Source organism: Canis lupus, chromosome 9, assembly GCF_048164855.1.
Source record: "Canis lupus baileyi chromosome 9, mCanLup2.hap1, whole genome shotgun sequence".
Classification (NCBI taxonomy): domain Eukaryota; kingdom Metazoa; phylum Chordata; class Mammalia; order Carnivora; family Canidae; genus Canis; species Canis lupus.
In genome coordinates this window covers 48,982,272-48,993,134 of record NC_132846.1, presented here as the reverse complement: position 1 = coordinate 48,993,134, position 10,863 = coordinate 48,982,272, and positions in this window count along the sequence as shown.

The window sequence follows — 10,863 nt, the reverse complement described above, 5'->3', positions numbered from 1 at the left end:
GCTCTGCCCTTCCCAGCTGAGGGCTTTCAGAAAAGGCAAGTCACTAACCTTTCCAAGCTCCTGTTCTCTGTAGGTAAATGGGAATTCCCTTTGTTCCTCCTTCTCAAAGTTTTTGTACAAATTAAATGCTGAGTTAATGTTTCGAAAGCTCTTAGCACAATACCTGGCACAGAATGGGTGCTCAGTGAATATTAAGTTATTCCCCTTAATAATCATACAGTCTGGTTTCCATTTGTGTTTTCCTGTTGCTAGAGAGATCAGTCTTTTTCGTATGTATGTTGGCCATTTGTATTTCTTTCTTTTTTTCTAAAGATTTTATTTATTTATTCATGAGAGACACACAGAGAGAGAGAGAGGCAGAGACATAGGCAGAGGGAGAAGCAGGCTCCATGCAGGGAACCTGATGTGGGACTCGATCCTGGGTCTGCATCTGCGGGATCATGCCCTGGTACAAAGGCAGATGCTCAACCGCTGAGCCACCTGGGCATCCCAGGCCATTTGTATTTCTTTCTTTTTTTTTTTTTTTTTAAGATTTTATTTATTTATTCATGACAGAGAGAGAGAGAGAGAGAGAGAGGCAGAGACACAGCAGAGGGAGAAGCATGCTCCATGCAGGGAGCCCGATGTGGGACCCCATCCCGGGTCTCCAGGATCACACCCTGGGAGAAGGTGGCACTAAACCGCTGAGCTACCCGGGCTGCCCTCCATTTGTATTTCTTATGTGAATTGTCTGTTCATGTCTGCCACCTATTTTTCTTTTCTTTCTTTATTTTAAGATTTCTTTTTTTTTTTTTTAAGATTTTATTTATTTATTCATGAGAGACACAGAGAGAGGGAGAGGCAGAGACACAGGCAGAGGGAGAAGCAGGCTCCATGCAGGGAGCCTGACGTGGGACTCCGGGGTCTCCAGGATCACGCCCTGGCCGAAGGCAGGCGCTAAACTGCGGAGCCACCCTGGGATCCCTATTTTAAGATTTCATTTTAAGATTTTATTTATTTAGTCAGATTGAGAGAGAACAAGCAAGGGGCCTGGCCACCAGAGGGAGAAGCGGACTCCCCGCTGAGCAGGAAGCCGGAGGCAGGGCTCAGTCCCAGGACACTGGGATCATGACTGGAGCCAAAAGCGGACACTTAACCTACTGAGCCACCCAGGTGCCCCCATTTTTCTTTTAGGTTTTTGGGAGGTTTTATTTGGTCTTTGGTTTAATGATCGGTGGGACATCTTTATACATTCTGAAATTCTTTGTTAATACAGTTTGCAGATTTTTTCTTTTGGTCTGTCACTTGCTTTGGCTTTTTTTTTTTTCCCCTAAGTTTTAAAGTAATTTCCACACCCAGCGTGGGGCTTGAACTCACAACCCTGTGACTAAGAGGCCAGTGTTCTACCAACCGAGCCAGACAGGAGCCCTGCTTTGGGCTTTTTGTTGTCTTTCAACATACAGAGTCTGTTTTTCTTTCTACATGGTGTATGTCCAAAACTGCCCATAAGGGTGAGTCCCCTATAGGTTGATTGAGTTGGCAGTTTGGGGACCTCAGGAACTCTCCCCTTGACCAGTGTTCTACCCAGGGCTTTCGCAGATCCTCCATTGTTCTCTAAATAAATGTGAAAACCTGCCACATCTGACTTCTGTGCCCAAATGCACACACTCCCACCTACTGGTATCTGGAGGAATCACATCTTTTTTTTTTTTTTTTTTATGATAGGCACGCAGTGAGAGAGAGAGAGAGAGAGAGAGAGAGGCAGAGGGAGAAGCAGGTTCCATGCACCGGGAGCCCGACGTGGGATTCGATCCCGGGTCTCCAGGATCGCGCCCTGGGCCAAAGGCAGGCGCCAAACCACTGCGCCACCCAGGGATCCCGGATCACATCTTTCTTTTACTGGTTGACCTATTTGGGAAAATTCCAAGATCTGACTGAGAAATTAGCAGCTGAATGAAAATTTAGATGTCCTCCATTAACCCTTTCTTTGGGCCCCATGGCTGACTGGGTCTCTCCGTACCTCACCATCCCAGCCAGTTGCAGGCATTCACATTAACTGACCATTTACCTGATGCATTTTTGAGAAGCTGTGTATAAATCTAATTTGGTGGATTGTATTTTAATACTCTAAGAGAAAAGGAAGCTAAAATAAATGTTATAAATTCTACTAGCTCATTTGTTGGGCATTTATCATGTGTCATCCGCTGATGAAGCACTTTACATAAATACCTTTTTTAATCCTCATGATAATGAGGAAAGCTCAAATATCTCCATTTTATTGATAAGGAGCCTGAAGATCAAAGGGGTTATTATGTAGTGTGGCCAAGGTCACCAAGCTAGAATGTTGCCAGATTGTGCAAATAAACAGGTAGGGGGGAAAAAAACAGGTAGGGGTCCAGCTAAATTTGAATTTCATATCAATGATGATTTTTTTAGTATAGCCTACCACAAATATTGCATGCAATATATATATATATATGTGTGTGTGTGTGTGTGTGTGTGTGTGTGTATTTATGATTTCATTTGTTTGTTTGAGCAAGAGCAAGAGAGATCACAGATGGAGAGGAAAAAGCAGACTCTGAGGAGGGAGCCCAACATAATGCTGGATCCCAGGACTCTGGGATCATGACCTGAGCTGAAGGCAGATGCTCAACTGACTGAGCCACCCAGGCACCCTACTTGCAACATTTTATCTGGCAACCCTATCCACATGGTAAGTGGGGAATGTGGACTGGAATCCAAGTCTCCTGATTCCCTGGTGTTCCAGTGGTTAAGACCATGGAGTACTACCATGGAATTCTTTGAAAAGGGAAGAATTCCCCTCTTGTATTATCTTTTGGGCCCCGCCTCAGATATGCTGAATAAAATGTCTTGGGGGTGGAATATCCATAACAAGCACCCTCAACTACAATCCCCTACTCCTCAGGAAGTCCCTTGCACTCTGAATTTTGAGAGCACTCTAGTAGTATCCAGCTTGCAAATTTAGATGCCCCTATTCTACTGTCTTGTGGTTACCAACTTTGCTAGTGACTCTTTACATTCATTCAATCATCCATCCATTCAACTCCTTGACAAATATTTACTGTTGGAGGGCCTGTCCTGCCAGCCAGAGATAGAAAGATGAATTAGATGCAGCTCCTGTCCTTGAAGAGGCCCTGCTCCACTGCAGGGACTGATAACTAAACAGATACATTACGGTGGGGGCTGGAGGCAGGAGCTGGGGGCTGGGTTGGGCAGCAGCATAGTGGAGACCATGACAGAGGTTTGGTCCAAAACAGAGGATGTGGGGGTGGGAGCAGTTAGATACAAATTCTAGGAGATTTGCGTCAGCCAAGTCTTTTTTTTTTTTCTTTTTTTTAACACATTATTTATCTATTAGAGAAAAAAAAGAGAGAGAGAACAAGCAGGGGGAGCAGCAGGCAGAGAGAGAGGGAGAAGCAGGTTTCTTTCCAAGTGAGGAGCCCTGACACGGCTCAATTTCAGCACCCTGGGACCATGACCTGAGCCAAAGGCAGATGCTTAATTGACTGAGCCACGCAGGCATCCCTTTAGCCAAGTCTTGAAGCATCCATAGTTTTGTTTTCCTCTGAAGGGATGTAACACAGGATAATGGATATGCTTCGCAATAAGAAATAAATTCAGATGAAGAAGAAAGTGAGCACAAGGGGTCCAGAGTCAGACATCTTGGTTAACATACAAGTTCCACTGACTTACTGGCCATAAGACTGTGGCCATATGACTAACCTGTCCTCTCCATGCCTCAATTTGTCTTCTGTGAAATGGAGATAACAACATTATCCTCCTCATTGGTTTGGTGTATAATTATGCAATCTATGTAAATTTCCTAACACAGCTCCTGAAAAGTAGTAAGTATGCAATGGAGGTTCCCATCAACAATTTCCATTTCTCTACTAGATCTTTCCTTCAGCCTACAAATGTATTGTAATATCTTTGTGTGTGTGTGTGTGTGTGTGTGAATGTATTGTAATATCTTCCCATCCTTGACCTCATATCCTCCTCAAACTACTGGTACATTGTTTGTTCCTTTTTTATGGCACAACTCAGAAAGAATAGCGTATTCCTCATTGCCAGTTTCCACTTCCTCGCCTCCTCTCTCCTGAACCTGCTCCATTGAACCTGTTCTTGGCAAAATTGCAGATAAGCTTCACAATGCATTCCCAGTGGGCAATTCTGTTTCTATCTCTAAAACTCTATAGCAGTATTCAACACAGTTGATCTGGCCATACCTTAAGAAGTGCTTGCTTCCCTGGGCTCCCAGGACACCACAGTCACCTGGTTCTCTCCTCCTCCTTCCCTGCTGTTTCTTCTCCATCTCCTTTGATGGCTTTTCCTCCTCTCCTGGTCCTACTGCTAGATGTGGAAGTCCTGCAGGGCTCAATTTCTGACCTCTTCTCCTCCTTGTCTATATCCACTCCTTTGGTGATCTTTTGTAATCTACTGATTTAAAATCCCACCTTTCTTCTGATGATTCCCACGTTGATAGCACCAGCTCATATCTCTCCTGAACTCAAGACTAAGCAGTCAATTGCCTATGTAACATCACCATTGGGTGTCCAGTAGGCATCTTAGATTCAGCCTGTCCATAAACAGACTCATGACTTACCACCTGTCCCTACCCAGAATCTGTTCTTCCTTCAGAGTTTCCCATGTCATCATTCACTCAGTAGTTCAGACCAAAAGCCTTAAAATCACTCTTGATTCCTTTTTCATTCCCCACATCCAAACTCAGATTCTGTTCACTCTAGTTTCAAAAAATATCCCAAATCTAGTACTTCTCACTTTCTCTGAAGCAAGATTCTTTTCTTTTTTAAATTTTATTTATTTATTCATGAGAGACAGAGAGAGGCAGAGACAGAGAGAGAGAAGCAGGCTCCATGCGGGGAGCCCAATGTGGGACTCGATGCCAGGACCTCAGGATCACACCCTGAGCCAAAGGCAGAGGCTCAACCGCTGAGCCATCCAGCCGTCCCATGAAGCAAGGTTCTTAGCTTTGATACATTGGACATTCTGGACTAGGTAACTCTTTGTTGTGAGGACTGTCCTATGCATTATTGTTGGATGCTTAGCAGCATCCCTGGTCTCTACCCACTAGATGCTGCTAGCATCTTCCTATTTGTGACAACCAAAAATCTCTCCAGATATTGCCAAATGTCCCGTGTAGTAAGGGATGGACAGGGTGGGGTAAAATCACCTTGGTTAAGAACCACATCTCTAGAGTTATATCATTCCATAGTCTCGACCATTATTATCTCTTACCAAATAGTCTAACTGGTTTTCCATCCTGCATTCTGGCTCCCTCTTCTCCATACAGTAGCAACCAGAGTTATCTTTTTCTAATTAATTTATTTAAAGTAGGTTCCACACCCAATGTGGGGCTCATCATGAACTCATGACCCCGACATCAAAAGTTGCATGCTTTGGGGATCCCTGGGTGTCTCAGTGGTTTAAGGCCTGCCTTCTGCCCAGGGTGTGATCCTGGGGTCTCAGGGATGAGTCCCACATTGAGTCCCACATCGGGCTCCCTGCGTGGAGCCTGCTTCTTCCTCTACCTGTGTCTCTGTTTCTCTCTCTCTCTGTATCTCTCACGAATAAATAAATAAAATCTTAAAAAAAAAAAAAAAAGTTGCTGGGCAGCCCCAGTGGCGCAGCGGTTTGGCATCGCCTGCAGCCCGGAGTGTGATCCTGGAGACCCTGAATCAAGTCCCACGTCGGGCTCCCTGTGGACTCCCTGCGTGGATCCTGCTTCTCCCTCTGCCTGTGTGTGTGTGTGTGTGTGTGTGTGTCTATGAATAAATTAAAATCTTAAAAAAAAAAAAGTTGCATGCTTTACTGTCAGAGCCAGACAGGGACCCCTGCCCTGAGTAGTCTTTTTAAATCATAAGGCAACTCTTTTCACTCTCTTTTCAACCTTCTATTGGTTTCCTATAACCTTACCCATAAAACCCAACATCTTTATGATAGTGTGTAACACTCTACATGGTGTGGCCCTTGCTGATTCCCCCACGCCACCCCTTTGTTCATTATACTCCAGTCATGCTGACTTCTTTGCTCCACCTTGAACATGTCAAAAATATCCTTCCCTTGGAGCATTTGCATTTGCTGTTCCCTTTGTTTAGGGTGCTATCCCTCAGAATCTGCCACTTCCGTCACTTCATTGAGGGTTGCCATTTAAACCTCCAGAGAGAGGACTTCCCTGACCACCTTATCTCCAGGACCACTGGCACTGCCATCCCCACACTCTGTGTGATGAATGTGGAGATGTGCAGCCCAGCTCCCCTTCCTTGAGGAGGGACTTGTTGCCCAGCTGCTGGGAGTACAGTCAGCAGACAGCTTTCAGCTCATAGCCCCCAGAGGAGAGTTGCCCAAGCTCATGACCTTCCCTGGGTAGCCCACATCCAAGAACTGACTGGGGTTAAGTAGAAAGGAGGCAACTCAGATGGGTCATTTTAGCTCTGGAGTTCCCCATGGAGTTGGCTGAGGCTGTCATTAGATTTGCCTCTCTGGTTGATTTCTCCCTCTGCCCCATCCTGCTTCCTTCCCTTGCATAGATGTGATACAAGAGTATTCAGGGTGCCAAACATCTCAGGGGTTGTGTCTCAGAGGTCTCCACCGATGATACCCTGTGCAGTTTTCTTTCTTTATTTTTCTTTTTTTTTTTTTTTAATTTTTTTTATTTACTTATGATAGTCACACACACAGAGAGAGAGAGGCAGAGACACAGGCAGAGGGAGAAGCAGGCTCCATGCACCGGGAGCCCGATGTGGGATTCGATCCTGGGGTCTCCAGGATCGCGCCCTGGGCCAAAGGCAGGCGCTAAACCGCTGCGCCACCCAGGGATCCCTCTTTTTTTTTTTTTAATTAATTATTTATTTATGATAGTCACAGAGAGAGAGAGGCAGAGACATAGGCAGAGGGAGAAGCAGGCTCCATGCACCGGGAGCCTGATGTGGGATTCGATCCCGGGTCTCCAGGATCACGCCCTGGGCCAAAGGCAGGCGCCAACCGCTGTGCCACCCAGGGATCCCTATTTTTCTTTTAAGATTTCATTTTTATTTTATTATTCATGAGAGACACACAGAGAGAGGCAGAGACACAGGCAGAGGGAGAAACAGGCTCCCCTCAGGAAGTCCGATTCAGGACTTGATCTCAGGATTCTGGGATCATGACCTGAGCCAAAGGCAGATGCTCAACCACTTAGCCACCCAAGTGCTCCCCGCCCACACAGTTTTCTTAGACTTATATTTAATTCACTTTATTTGTTTGTTGTATGATTTGCTGAAACTCTGTGAAGGCAGGAACTTCATTTTGAAATTGCTGTATCTCTGGCACCTAGACAATGCCAGGCACATATACAGAGTAGAAACTCCCAGTGAACACTTAATTGAATGTTGAATGGATTATTCTTTAACATTTTTTAAAATTGTGTTTATTTATTCATGAGAGACACACAGAGAGAGGAAGAGACACAGGCAGAGGGAGAAGCAGGCTCCATACAGGGAGCCTTATATGAGACTCAATCTCGGGACCGCAGGATCATGACCTGAGCCGAACCAACCACTGAGCCACCCAGGGATCCCTAACTTTTTTTTTAAGTAAGCTCTACACCCAGTGAATTCCTGTCTCAGAGAGAAGAGGCGCATGCTCTCCCTGCTAAGCCAGCCAGGCACCCCTGAAGGAATTATTCTCATCCCCAATCTTAGCTCCTCACTACTCAGATTACTCTGGGGTCAGGGAATCCTTGAGTGACTTTGAATAGGAAGGCTCCAACTTTTTAACAGACATGCCATTCAGGGGCATGATCTTCCTAATATGATTGACTTCTGGAGTGGGAACAGGCCCAGATGGCTTCAAATCAAGAAGACTTGACAGCAGGGCTCTGCTCAACTAACAATGTTATTCCTCTTGCCCTGTCCTCTTTTTGTCTGGAAACAAATTTAACATGCTGGTGTCATACAGGAAAGCTGCCTTCCAGCCTTTGAACTAGCTGCACTGCAGGTGTTTCAACCTTGTCAGCCCAGAGGATACATTTCAGATTAAGTGATTATTCTTGAGTATTTTTACACACTGTCTCATCTTTTTCAAGAACATTCACATGGCTCAGTGATTTCATGTCTATGAACCGCAGGTCCACTTTACTAGCCTAATTTTATATACAGGGAAATCAGGGGTTAGATGATTAACTTTATTTATTACTATTTACTGAACACCTTCTATGTGCCAGGCACTGGGCTCGGTGATGCAGGAAATGAGGATCACGAGGCAGGCATGCAGGGGCGATAGGCAAGGAACACTGTCTATAACAGAGGTGTGAACCGAGAGCTGGGAGAACCAGAAGGTGATGTGGTTGTTTCTATATTGGGAGACAACTTTTAGGAAGGTTTTATTGTGTGGGTAACATTTTTTTTTTTAAAACCACTTTATTTTTGTTTATTTATTTTAAAGATCTTATTTATTTATTCATGAGGGACACAGAGAGAGAAAAAGGCAGAGACACAGGCAGAGGGAGAAGCAGGCTCCACGCAGGGAGCCCAACATGGGACTCCATCCCGGGTCTCCAGGATCAGGCCCTGGGCTGAAGGCGGCACTAAACCGCCTAGCCACCTGGGCTGCCCTAAAAACCCACTTTAAACATACAGGCTCTTTTGTTCAAACTGTTCTCTTTCTTTCTTTCTTTCTTTCTTTTTTTTTTTTTTTAAGATTTTATTTATTTATTCTTGAGAGATACAGAGAGAGAGAGGCAGAGACACAGGCAGAGGGAGAAACAGGTTCCATGCAGGGAGCTTGATGTGGGACTAGATCCCGGGTCTCCAGGATCACACCCCGGGCTGCAGGCGGCGTTAAGCCGCTGCACCACCGGGACTGCCCCAAACTGTCCTCTTTCTATTTCTTGCTTTTTTTTTTTTTTTTTTTTTTAAGATTTTATCCATTCATTCATGAGAGACACACAGAGAGAGGTAGAGACATAGGCAGAGGGAGAAGCAAGCTCCCTGTAGGGAACCCAATGCAAGACTCTATCCCAGGACCCCGGGATCACACCCTGAGCCAAAGGCAGATGCTCAGCTACTGAGCCCCCAGGTGCCCCAGATTCCAATTATTTTCAATGGGTACATACTCAAACACACAGAAACGTGTATCTAAAAAAAAAAAAATTATGGACTATGGCTTCTTTTAAACCTAACCATTTTTTGGCTATATCCAAGGATAGTCATTGCTGCAGTCTATTTTTTAGTAAGAGAATATAGCCTACTAAAATGTCCATCAGTGGGCAGCCCTGGTGGCTCAGAGGTTTAGCACCTGCCTTCAGCCCAGGGCATGATCCTGGAGACCCAGAATCAAGTCCCACGTCAGGCTCCCTGCATGGAGCCTGCTTCTCCCTCTGCCTGTGTCTCTGTCTCTCTCTCTCTCTGTGTCTCTCATGGATAAATAAATAAAATCTTAAATAAATAAATAAAATAAAATGTCCATCAGTGGGAAGCTGCATAAATAATTCCTCTTTAGGTTGTGTATTTTACAGTGGAAAAAAATGAGATAGGTATGTATGGTATGTGTGGAGGCCGAGAAAATTAGGCCATTCCACTGTGTTAGCACAAGTACAGCCATCCCAGGCCCCTGTGAATAAGAGCTGAAATTTACATTACTTCAGTTACAGGAAGAAAACAGCTTACAGCTTAAGGCCCTAGAAAGCCCTATATTAGAATGAGAACAGAGCCCAAGCCAGTGGCAGGAAGCCCCATATTAGAATGAGAACAGAGCTCAATGCCCTTGAAAGCCCCATATCAGAATGTAAGCAGAACTTGAGAAGCTCCTGCACCCCTTCTGGAGGTCCCCTAGACCAGCCCATAAAACTAAGCTGAAACCCACGTCCAGGTCAAGTCCCTGCTCCACTGTGTCCGGTATACTTGGACCCAAGCTCGAGCTTGTAAATAAACCCTCATCAGTGTCGGCTTCTTGGTGGTTTCTCAGATTCACAATCTTGGGCACAACAGTATGGAACAATCTCCAAGGTAAACTATAAAGCACAAAAAGCTGGGGTGCCTGGGTGGCTCAGTCAGTTAACTGTGGGACTTTTGATTTTGGCTTAGGTCATGATCTTAGGGTCGGGAGATTGAGTCCCAAGTAAAAGTTAACACGCTTGGCAGTAAGTCTGCTTGAGATTCTCTCTCTCCTCCATCCCTCTGCCCCTACACCCACTCAATGTGCATGTGTGTGTTCTCTCTCAATCAATCTTTTTTTAAAAGTGTAATAAGCTGCAAACTGCAAGACAGAGTATTTATTTTAAAGATTTAGTTATTCATTCATTCAGAGAGAGGCAGAGACACAGGCAGAGGGAGAAGCAGGCTCCATGCAGGAAGCCCGACGTGGGACTAGATCCTGGATATCCAGGATCACAACCCGGGCTGCAGACGGCGCTAAACCGCTGCGCCACCGGGGCTGCCCAAGACAGAGTATTTAAAAGGAAAAGATGGGTGTGTGTGTGAGAGAGAGAGAGAATAATAATCACACATAAGTTTGTATATAGATAAAACATTTTTGGAAAAATTCCTAAGAAACCATAAACCGTAGTTGTCTCTGGGATGGAAGAGACTTATTTTTCATTATATACCCCATCATCCTGAGTGAACTCTTTCGCTATGCATTTTAACATTTTTCTTTCTTCCTTTTTTTTTTTTTTTTAAGATTTTTATTTAGTTATTTGAGAGAGAAAGGAAGAGAGAATGCACACGCAGGGGGAGGAACAGAAGAGAGGGAGAAGCAGGGTCCCTGCTGAGCAGGGAGTCAGGATGCTAGGCTCAGTTCCAGGACCTTAAGATCATGACTTGAGCCAAAGGCAGACACTTAACCAAGTGAGCTACCGGAGGCACC